Genomic DNA, 11,657 nt, shown 5'->3' on the forward strand with positions numbered 1-11,657 from the left:
GTGAACCATCAGGCCCCCTGGATCCCAGCCACAGACACCTTCCCATTGCCAGGCCCTGTCCACTACATCCATTTCCCACTGTGTCCTCGGGACTGTCACCATACAAGGCACAAAGTGGGTACTCGGTTATTGGTCATTGAATGGATGAGTGGGTGGGTGGGTGGGTGGATTTGCTACCTTGAGACACAACCATGACTTAGATGTGCCGATTGTGTGGCAGGACCACCTCCACACTCTAATTAGGATCCAGGAAAACTGAAAATCTTGCAGCTCTGAAGTTTGTACAGGTGGCCAGAAGTGTCTAAATGCATTGACCTCCCTGAAGTTGTCAAAATCCTCTCCTTCATTAACATTTATTTTTTTTCTGAGAACGTGCTATGCATTACCTAACACATAGACTACCTAATTAAATCCCCATTACAGCCATGGCAGACCCATATAATCACCCCCATTTTATAGAAGAGAAAATCAAGGGCCAGAGAGGTTAAGTGACTTGCCCAAATTTGTACTGTTATTTAGTGGCAGAGCTGAAATTCCAATTATGATCCGTCAGTTGCTAAAATCCACCTCCTAACCAGTACTGGTTCCCTGGCAAGGGTGGTCCTCTTGAGATTGTTCAGAAGAATCTGGGGGCGCTTACAGCTTCAAGGAGCTGGACCATACACAGCTCATCTCTCGTAAATAAACCCTTGCAACTTCTAGCAAATTCCGCCTTCCCCCACCCCCAATAAAGGAACAAGCCAGCAGAGAGATCTTGCTTTGCTCATCAAGAAGCTCTCGATTAGAAATCTAGTTAACAATTCATCTAAAAGAAGCAGAGTATTCCAAGCATATCCAGATTAATATTTATAGAGGGAATGCTTGCTTAGACCCAATTATTCTGAGGGCCTGGAAGCCGGTTACAAGTGGTGCATAGAGTGAAGAAAGGGAGTGAGGCTTCCAGGGGAAGTGGGCCCTGGGGACAATCGCCAGGACCCTGTTTGGTGCAAAGCACACGGTGTCGATGGGGGCTGGGCATATTTGGTGGGGTGAACAGGTAACTCACCCCAGGCCCTTCTATTTACAGGTAGGTCCTGAACTTCACCAGAGCTTCAGTTGTTCTCTTTAGCACAGAATATGGGCAAAGCATGTCTTTGCAGGGTCACAAACCCATAGGCTTACAGGGGCTGTGCAGTAGGGTGAGTTCACTGGTGAGCCAGATGGGGGCTCAGGCAAACTGGAGACCAGGTTACCACCATGCCCCACCTCCAATCCATCCTGCCAGTGGGAATGGGGGCCCCGTCTGGTCAGCCAGGTTTTTTCTATAGAAAATTCAGATTTGAATATGAAATTCCCATAGAAACTAATTTACATTTTTAAATAGTGAGAGGGCCAACAAGACATGTCTGTGTCATTTTGGGCCCACATGCTGCCTTGTCATAACCTCTGCCCTAGAGGCTGGAATCTGAGATTAGTTCCACTAGCTTTGATTAAGTCCTGCTGTATTTGCCTTATAGAATTCTCCCAGCTCTGCCTTGAAACCAGTCAATGTGTGATGGTATTTCTCCAGTTTCTACAGGACTCAGCCCACTGCAAACTCGGAAACTAAAGTTCTTACTAGAAGTCCTAAACCACCACTGAGAGGAGTAAGAAATAGCTATTATCCCCAAGACCTTAATGTCAACCTCAGAACATTCTTTCTCCAGCCTCCTGGCCAGAAATGATGCTCATTTCTGGATCTCTGATCTCAAAATCTCACTTGTCCTATTCATCTTAAATGTAGCATCAATGAGATCTTTGGAAAATGCAAATCTGATTGTCTCATTCGTCTGCTCTCCGAAGAGTCCCCATTGCCTTCCCTCAAAAGATGAGCCTCCTTAGAATCCCAATTAAGACCCTGTGTGATCTGACCATCACCGCTCTCTCCTGCCTCCGTTCCCACCACCTTTAGCCTCACATTCTTTCAGAGTTAGAGATCTTTGTTTGGAAGCAGCAGGAAGTGGGTCCCGTCCCACTCTCTGAAGCAGAGCAGGAACAATAGAGACTGCTGTCACCTGACTAGAAGCCACCACTGTCCCATGCCTGGATCTCTGTTTCCCCACTTGCCCACTTCAGGCTGTTCTTCATATTTATATAATAGTCAGTGATCTTTTAAACGTTGAATTAGTCCATGTCTCTCCCCCGCTTATAATCCTCCAAGGGCTTTCGTTTCATTGAGAATAAAAATGCAATCTCTATCACGATTTGCAGCAAGAACGGACATTTATGGAGCACTTATATACCAGACACTTTTCTAAGCACTTGCTATGTATTAACAAGTCACAGCAACCTTTCAGGGTAGGTTCTATTATTAGCCCCATTTAGTGGACAGGGACACTGCAGAATAGAGAGGTCAAGTATTTGACTGATGGCACACGGCTGAAAGGTGGTGAATTCAAGAGGGATAGGCTGGGCTTCCCTGGTGGCGCAGTGGTTGAGAGTCCGCCTGCCGATGCAGGGGACGTGGGTTCGTGCCCCGGTCTGGGAAGATTCCACATGCCACGGAGCGGCTGGGCCCGTGAGCCATGGCTGCTGAGCCTGCGCGTCCAGAGCCTGTGCTCCGCAACGGGAGAGGCCACAACAGTGAGAGGCTCGTGTAATGCAAAAAAAAAAAATGAGGGGTAGGCTGATTCCAGAGTCTATGGTCTCATCCTCTCCCACACCAAATACTGCCCGTGATCTCCTAATGCCGTCCTTCTCATTCATTCTGCTCCAGTCTCACTACTGTCATTGCTGTTTTTCAAATGTGTCACTTTCATTCCAAAGGACCTCTTCTGCTATTCCACCTGCCTGGAATTTCCCTCCATCAGAACTCTGTATGGCTCCTTACATCACCTCTACCAAGAACTTTGCCGTCCTATCTAAAGTGGCACCTCTCCTCCTGTGCCACGTTACTCCCCTAAACTGCACCAGTTTTTTCAAAGTACTAAATCAACAGGAAGGCAGGAGGAAAAAGTTTGAAAAGAGCAGGGATGAGGGAGTTTTGGGAGGTTCTTGTAACAGGAGCTGATAGGATTGTTTCAGGTCACCGGGGTGAATCAGCTCCCACAATTTTTCCATCCTTGATGCAAATTCCAAGGAGAGATAGATTCCTGGTGCCATACACTTGGGCATTTACCTCATTTTTGGCTAGGGGAGAGCAGGGCACCTTGATTAACAACCAGGATAGTAGCTACTAGCCCAGATGGTACCTTTGTGAAAATTTGAGGAAAATGCCCTTCTCTGAGGTAGGCACAGCCCTCTTCCATTGGGCATGGTGGGTGAACAGAACCAGGGCTTGATTTCAGCCTCCAGCTCAGCCTTGACCAGGCACCCTTGTGCCGTGCACAACACGTTCACCCACGCGTGGTTGCGTAGTTAGGATTGCCTACAGATTGGGAGAGGTAATTCCTCAAAATAGAATTAAGGACTGTCTCTAAAGAAGTGAGGGTCTCTGCTGACTGGCCAAAAACATAAGTCTAATAATGTCTGCCAGCTCTTCTCAGCCAGTGCATCTCAACTCAGATTGTATATTTAGAGTCATCTGATGGGCTTTACAAATATTCAAATTCTAAAATCCTATCCAAAACCAATAAATCAGTATCTCTGGAGGTGGCACCTGAGCAGCAGTAATTTTTTTTTTTTTGCTGTACGTGGGCCTCTCACTGTTGTGGCCTCTTCTGTTGCAGAGCACAGGCTCCGGACGCGCAGGCTCAGCGGCCATGGCTCACGGGCCCAGCCACTCCGCGGCATATGGGATCTTCCCAGACCAGGGCACGAACCCGTGTCCCCTGCATTGGCAGGCAGATTCTTAACAACTGCACCACCAGGGAAGCCCTGAGCATCAGTATTTTAAAGCATCCTCAGTGATTCCAATTTGCTGCCAGGGTTGAAAACCACTGCTCTAAACTCCACCTCCCCTGAATGCTGTAGTTTCTCACCGAGACCTTGACATGTATTGCTTCTATGCCCTTGTTCCAACTGTCGTCTTTGCCTAGGATGCTTATGAACAACACACACACACACTTGCCTTTGCTGTGATAACTGCTGCTCAGATCCTCAAGGAAACATACCTGACCTCTACTCACCACACCCCATGCTTCTTGATGACTGCGCATTCCAGAGCTCACTGGGTTTGTCATCAGAACTAACTGTATGTTCGTTCAACTAGACTGTGAGCTCCTAACAAGAGGGACTGGGCCAGATTCATCATAGACCTACAGTCTAACCCTAGAGACCTAATCCTAACATCTGGGGACTTCTGATGGTTGCCCTTCTGTCTCTTATTTCCTGCCAACACCACATCCCAACTTGGACTGACTCAAGATTTTCGGTGTTCTGTTAGTACCTCATTTTCTTCAACCCAGAATCTACATTTCTACTTGATTCTGAAAATGTGTTATCCAGAAATCTTGACAATTCAGACCCCGCCACATTTTAGCCAGGGTTTTCCAGAGAAACAAAACCAAAATAGGACATATAAATGAGGAGATTTATTGCAGGAATTGGCTCATGTGATTATGGAGGACAGGAAGGCCCATGACCAGCTGTCTGCAAGCTGAAGAACCAGGAAAGCTGGAGGTGTAATTCAGTCTGAGTCCAAAGACCAGAGAATTAGGAGCACTGATGTCCAAGGCAGGAGAAGATGGATGTCCCAGCTCAAGACAAAAAAGATCACATTCGCTCGCACACCCTCAGCTTTTTGTTCTATCCGGCCCACGGCCCACGATGGATTTCATGATGCCTGCCTGCATTAGTGAGGTTGATTGTCTTTCCTCATCTACTGATTCAAATGCTAATCTCCGCTGGAAACACCCCCATAGACACACCCAAAAGTAATGTTTTACCATTTATCTGATCATCCCTTCACCCAGTCAAGTTAACATATAAAGCTATCACATCCTGGATATTATCCTGGTCTGCATTGAACTGTTTTTGTTTGTTTGTTTTTTGTTTTCTTTTGCTCTTTGGACTTTGGAAAGTAAATTTGAGCCAGTGCCTCTTCCTGCTTGCAATAAAGACATCCACCCACTTAGTCTCAGTTAAATCACTTCGTCACCTCTTCACTCCCTTTTCTTCTCCAGTTTTTCAGCTTTCCCTGCAGCCTAAGTTATACCCTTAAAGAAAAAAGCTCTGACGTTCTCCCTGCCTTTCATCCCCTCAAGGCTCAAGGACTTCTGCTATCTCCCAGCCTCACCCGGCCTTCCCTGAGAAAAGCAGCCAGGACTTGAATTAGCAAGATAGTCCCAAGAAAGGATTTTGACTGATCTGTGCACGCCGTTTTTCCTTGATGTGCTGGAGACAGATGAGGGAAGGATTGCATAGAGAGCTCCCGTCTCTGCTCAGTGTCAGCAGCTGCTCTTAAGTCAACAGAGTAATGGTGTGTGTCTGGGCTGAAGAGAACAGAGGTTGCTTAAATTGTTTTCCATCCCCTCTGAAACCAATAAGTGCTACTCCACCGCTTGGCACAATTGAGTTCCTGAACGGTGCCCCAGTGGGGTATCAAATCAAATCTTAACCCTGTCAAATGCTTCCAGGAACAGGCATGAGGCCAAGGGAGGAGAGCTTGGGGATCCTGTTCCATTTGGCCTGTGCAGGGCGCCATGGCAATCCACTGTTCTCAGTGTCTGGGAGAAAGACCATCAGCACCAGCAAATATCTGGGTCTTAGAGATGCCTTCTGGAAGGTCTAAATGGCCATGAGTGATAGTACATGCCAACAGACAGTTGTCAGAAGGCATGGGGTTGATGAAAGAATGGAAGGAGGGGTGGATGGATTTTTTAAAACCCCAAATCATTACTGAGGGCTATTCTACCCTAGAGCGATACCAATGAATAAGACAGAAAAGATCTCCACACTCAAGGGGCTGACATTATAGACGATCTCTCTCCAACTTACTCCAGAAAAGCAAACATCTTGAAAGATGAAGAAGAGCTTTCAAGAGATACCAGAGGACAAAATAAATCCCTTCAGGATGCTGGGAGGTCCTGAAGACTCCATGCTTTCTTTCAGACTACATGCTCTGGTCTAACAAAATTGCCCGGAGGCAGACCAGTTCTGTGGATAGGAGGCCACCATGCGGGCCCCAAGAGAAGCTTTCACTTGTCTTCTGTCTCCAGCTGTTCACACCAGGCCATGGGCTCTGTGATCTCACATTCACTCAAGATGGCCTCTTTCACGTGGGAGGTGTCCCAGAAGCAGCACGCCTCTGACTCAGATCCAAGGTGCTAGATGTTATGAGGCAGCAGCTAAGGTCTCAGACTCTAAAATCTGGTTTTGGATTCCAGCTCTGCTACTGACTCGTGCATGAGCTTGGGCATGTCCCATACTCTCTGAGTCTCAATTCTTTCGACTAAAAAATGAAGATGTCATTCCCGATCTCCCAGTTTATCACACTACTATATATAAAGTAGATAACTAGTAAGGACATACTGTATAGCACAGGGAACTCTACTCAGTACTCTGTAACAACCTATATGGGAAAAGAATATTAAAAAATTATTTTAGTACTAAAATTAATAGTAGTACTATTTTAGTACTACTATTAATTATTATTATTAAATTAACTATAAATTTTAGTAGTAGTACTAAAATAATTTTTATTTACTTCTCACCCGAATTATCTCACTGAGTCCTTACCTCAACTCTGAAGAATTAGTATTCATATTATATTCATTTTTAAAACATTTTTATTGCCGTATAGTTGATTTACAGTGTTATGTTAGGGGCTTCCCTGGTGGCACAGTGGTTAAGACTCTGCCTGCCAATGCAGGGGACACGGGTTCGAGCCCTGGTCCGGGAAAATCCCATATGCCACGGAGCAACTAAGCCCGTGCGCCACAACTACTGAGCCTGTGCTCTAGACCCCAGGAGTCACAACTACTGAGCCTGCGTGCCACAACTACTGAAGCCCACACACCTAGAGCCCATGCTCCGCAGCAAGAGAAGCAACTGCAATGAGAAGTCTGGGCACCGCAACGGAGAGCAGCCCCCACTCGCAGCAACTAGAGAAAGCCTGCGCACAGCAATGAAGACCCAAGGCAGCCAAAAAATTAAAAATTAAAAATTAAAAAATATTTAAAAATCAATAAAATCCTTTTAAAAAATTTAAAAATATAGTAACAAAAATTACTTTATTATTACTATTCACATGTTTTTAAATTTTTCATTGAGGTATGGTTTATATGCAATACACTGCACAGATTTTAAGTGTTCAGTCTGATGTCAACCATGTAACCACCACCCAAACAACACAGAGAACATTTTCACATACTAGAAATTTCCCTCATGCCCCTTTCCAGTGTTCCCTCTGCAAGAGGCAATCACTTTTTGACATTTGTCATCATAGATAAGTTTTATCTGTCTTGGAAAGCCATAGAAATAAAATCATAAAATAAGTTTTGAGTGTGTGTTTTTCTTCTTTTCCTCAATATAATTTTTTTGAGATTTGTGAATGTTGGGCTATATCCATGTGTGTGTACCTGTTGTTGATTCCGTTTTACTGCTGAGTAGTTTTTTTTTTTTTTTTTGCGGTACACGGGCCTCTCACTGTTGTGGCCTCTCCCGTTGCAGAACACAGGCTCTGGACGTGCAGGCTCAGCGGCCATGGCTCATGGGCCCAGCCGCTCTGCAGCATGTGGGGTCTTCCCGGAGCGGGGCACGAACCCGCGTCCCCTGCATCGGCAGGCGGACTCTCAACCACTGCGCCACCAGGGAAGCCCACTGCTCAGTAGTTTTCAAGTGTAGTGACTTTACCACAATCTGCTTCCCCATTCAGTCTGCCTAGTGTGGTTGCACCGTTTTATACCCCAGCAGCAAGATGGAACACCAGTTGCTCATGCCTTTGCCAACATTTGCTGCTCTCATTCTTTCTGACTTTTAACTCCCTGTTTAATTAGTATTTGGTGTTCTATGTGCTCATCTTAGCACTGTTATGGTCCTAGGCAGATGCCACCTTTGCAGAATATTTACTGTGGAGCCCAAGTACTTTCACTTCTTTCATCAGCTTCAGTTGTTTCAGGACCTTCAAAATTGGAGGAATTAAAGTCATTCTGAAGTTGATGGTTTCAACACAAGTTACCAGCTTACTTTTATCTGTGAATGGTTCCTCTCAAAAGCCATACCTGCAGGATGAAAGCATCACTAGCTCCTAAGCCAGCCCTTCTACGAGAAGCTACTCCAGACTGGGGCTTGGAGCTGATATGTCACCAAATCCACCTAGAATCCTGTGATGAGCAACTGGTGAAGAACTCTTGACTAAATGTGTCTTGAATCCATTCCCTCCATAGATCTGATAACAGTGTCCCAATTTTCCTTTTTTTTTTTTTTAAGAAAATAGGACATTTTTATTACCGTTGAAAAGAATCTTTATTTCAATAACTTGACACTTAAAGGCATAATAAAGGTGCAGTTCTATTATCAGTAGTTATTGATGAGAAACACAAAAGCATATGAATCCAAAATACCTGCTTTATCAATCTCAATAAAGTAGTTTCAATGTGGGAGTTGTTTGGCTACTATAGAGATTATCATTTTTTTTGAATTTTATTTTGTTTTTAATATACAGCAGGTTCTTACTAGTAATCTATTTTTAATATATTAGTGTGTATATGTCAATCTCAATCTCCCAAGTCATCCCCTGCTTTCCCCCCTTGGCGACCATACATTTGTTCTCTACATCTGTGTCTCTATTTCTGCCTTGCAAACCGGTTTATCCGTACCATTTTTCCAGATTCCACATATATGCGTTAATATATGATACTTGTTTTTCTCTTTCTGACTTATTTCACTCTGTATGACAGTCTCTAGATCCATCCACATCTCAACAAATGACCCAATTTCATTCCTTTTTATGGCTGAGTAATATTCCATTGTATACATGTACCACATCTTCTTTATCCATTTGTCTGTCGGTGGGCATTTAGGTTGCTTCCATGACCTGGCTATTGTAAATAGTGCTGCAATAAACATCGGGGTGCATGTGTCTTTTTGAATTATGGTTTTCTCTGGGTATATGCCCAGTAGTGGGATTGCTGGGTCATATGGTAATTCTATTTTTAGTTTCTTAAGGAACCTCCATACTGTTCTCCATAGTGGCTGTATCAATTTACATTCCCACCAACAGTGCAAGAGGGTTCCCTTTTCTCCACACCCTCTCCAGCATTTGTTGTTGGTAGATTTTCTGATGATGCCCATTCTAACTGGTGTGAGGTGATACCTCATTGTAGTTTTGATTTGCATTTCTCTCATGATTAGTGACGTTGAGCAGCTTTTCATGTGCTTCTTGGCCATCTGTATGTCTTCTTTGGAGAAATGTCTATTTAGGTCTTCTGCCCATTTCTTGACTAATGATGAGCACATTTTCATGTGCTTATTTGCTATTCATATATCTTCTTTGGTGAAGTGTATGTCAAATATTTTGCCCATTACTTTGCTAGGTTGATTGTTTTCTTATTATGGAATTATAAGAGTTCTTTATATAGTCTAGACGCAAGTTTTTTGTCAAATATATTTTTTGAAAATATTCCCTCTCAGTTTGTGGTTTGCCTTTTGATTCCTGTCTTTTAAAGAATAACATGTTAAAATTTTAATAAAATCTAATTTACTGATATTGCTTCTTTCATCGTTTCTGGGTTTTGTGTGTGTCTGTGTGTGTGTGTTTTATTATAGAAATATTTGCCAAAATTAAGGTCACTGAGATTTTCTCCTGTGTTTTCTTCTAGAAGTATTATATTTTAGCTCTTACATTTAGATCCATAATTAATTATGCATAAATTTTGTATGCGAGGCAAGTATTGAGGTTCTTTTTTATTTATTACGTATTTTTTAATAGCTAACCGATTATTATTGACAAGATTATTCTTTCTTCCAGTGAATTGCCTCAGCATCATGAAAGTCAGTTGACCATTATGTATGGATGTATGGGTCTATGACTCTCTATTCTGTTCCACTGATATTTTATATATATATATATATATATATATATATATATATATATATTTTTTTTTTTTTTTTTACAAGAATGCTACACTGTGTTGATTCCTCTAACTTTGTAATAAGTCTTGAAATCGGATAGTATAAGTTCTCTAACTCTGTTCCTCAAAATTGTTTTGGTTATTCTAAATTCTTTGAATTTCCATATCAATTTTAGAATCAGCTTATCAATGACTACAAGAAAATAGCTTGCTGGGATTTTGATTAGAGTTTGAGTAAAATAAGCATCTTTAAAATATTGGGTTTTCGGACATACAAGCACTGTGTATCTCTCCAATTTTTAGGTCTTTTTGATCTATTTTGTCAATTAAAAAATTATTTTTAGTGTACAGGCTTTATACATCTTTTAGCAAAATTAACCCTATGTATTTCATTTTTAAAAACTTTCTAGTTGTCCACTGCTTATATATAGAAATACAATTGAACTTGTGACCTGTACCTTGCACAACGAGACTTTGAACATGTCTATTTGTCTGTGCCCTCCATTGGTCTCCAATTCTCATTTTGCTCAATTATTCTGTTGAGCATTTGAATATTTCTTATTACTTGCCTTATTCTCAGCCCCCTTACTGGTCCCATGCATGGTGTTCTTTGTCCTGTTTTTCATGTCCTCATCATGAAGGCCAAGCTCATCCTAAGCTTATCACTGGGAGCTTGCTCTGACACTCAATTATATCTGCCTAGGTGTTGACTCTTACCCAAGAGACATCCTACCCAAGATATTTACCTTGCACTGTCAGGAGGGAGCAGCTCAGCTGGAACAGATAAGTTGGTTTAACTCAACCTTTGTCCATTCCCTGATCATTCATCCATTCTTTAGATATGTGTAGCACGGCACTTTTTAAACCTGGCTCCCAGAATATCCCAACTAGAATGCATAGTTTGTGACGCTCTGGATTTTGCCAGAATAAAGGAACATTGGAAACATTCATTCCTCCACATTCTCTATGGCAATGATTATGGGGAGGGCTTCCTAGTGTAGTGTGAATTATAGAAGCAACAAATCAAAGATCATTCAATACTAAAAATATACAGTTAGAAATGAAAGTGGGAGGAGGAGAGGCCCACTCACAATAGTCATAAAAACTATAAAATACCTATGAATAAATTTAGCAAGCATGGCACTTACCTGAATAAAACTATAAAATTTTATTGAAGAACATAAAACATGATCTGAATTAATGGAAAGACATAGCATGCTCCTGAATGGGATGACTTTGTATCATAAAACATCCACCCTTTCCAAATTAATAAAACTATTTACCAAAATTGCTATCAGAATTCCCATGTTTTATTTTTTTCTTTCTTTTTGCTTTGATTATTTTTCAGAGGAATGGGACAAAATAAGTTCACTAAAAAAATTTTGTGCTTTTTTTAAAAAAGAAGAATGGAGGAGAAGGAATTATGCTATCACGTATATAAAAACATACTCTAAAGATTCTCTAATCAAAACTGTATTGGCATAATAATAGATATTGTAGTAGAAAGTAATAGAGAACACAGAATAGATCCTGGTATATAAATAAATTTAACATCTGACATAGATGATATTTTAATTAAATGTGAAAATAAAGGTCCATTTAATAAAAGCTTCTGGCATAACAGGTCATCCATGTAGGAAGCTACAGAACTTAATCCCTACTATACACAATGTATAGAAATAAATT

This window comes from Phocoena sinus, chromosome 15 (genome assembly GCF_008692025.1).
Source record: "Phocoena sinus isolate mPhoSin1 chromosome 15, mPhoSin1.pri, whole genome shotgun sequence".
NCBI classification, from domain to species: Eukaryota; Metazoa; Chordata; class Mammalia; order Artiodactyla; family Phocoenidae; genus Phocoena; species Phocoena sinus.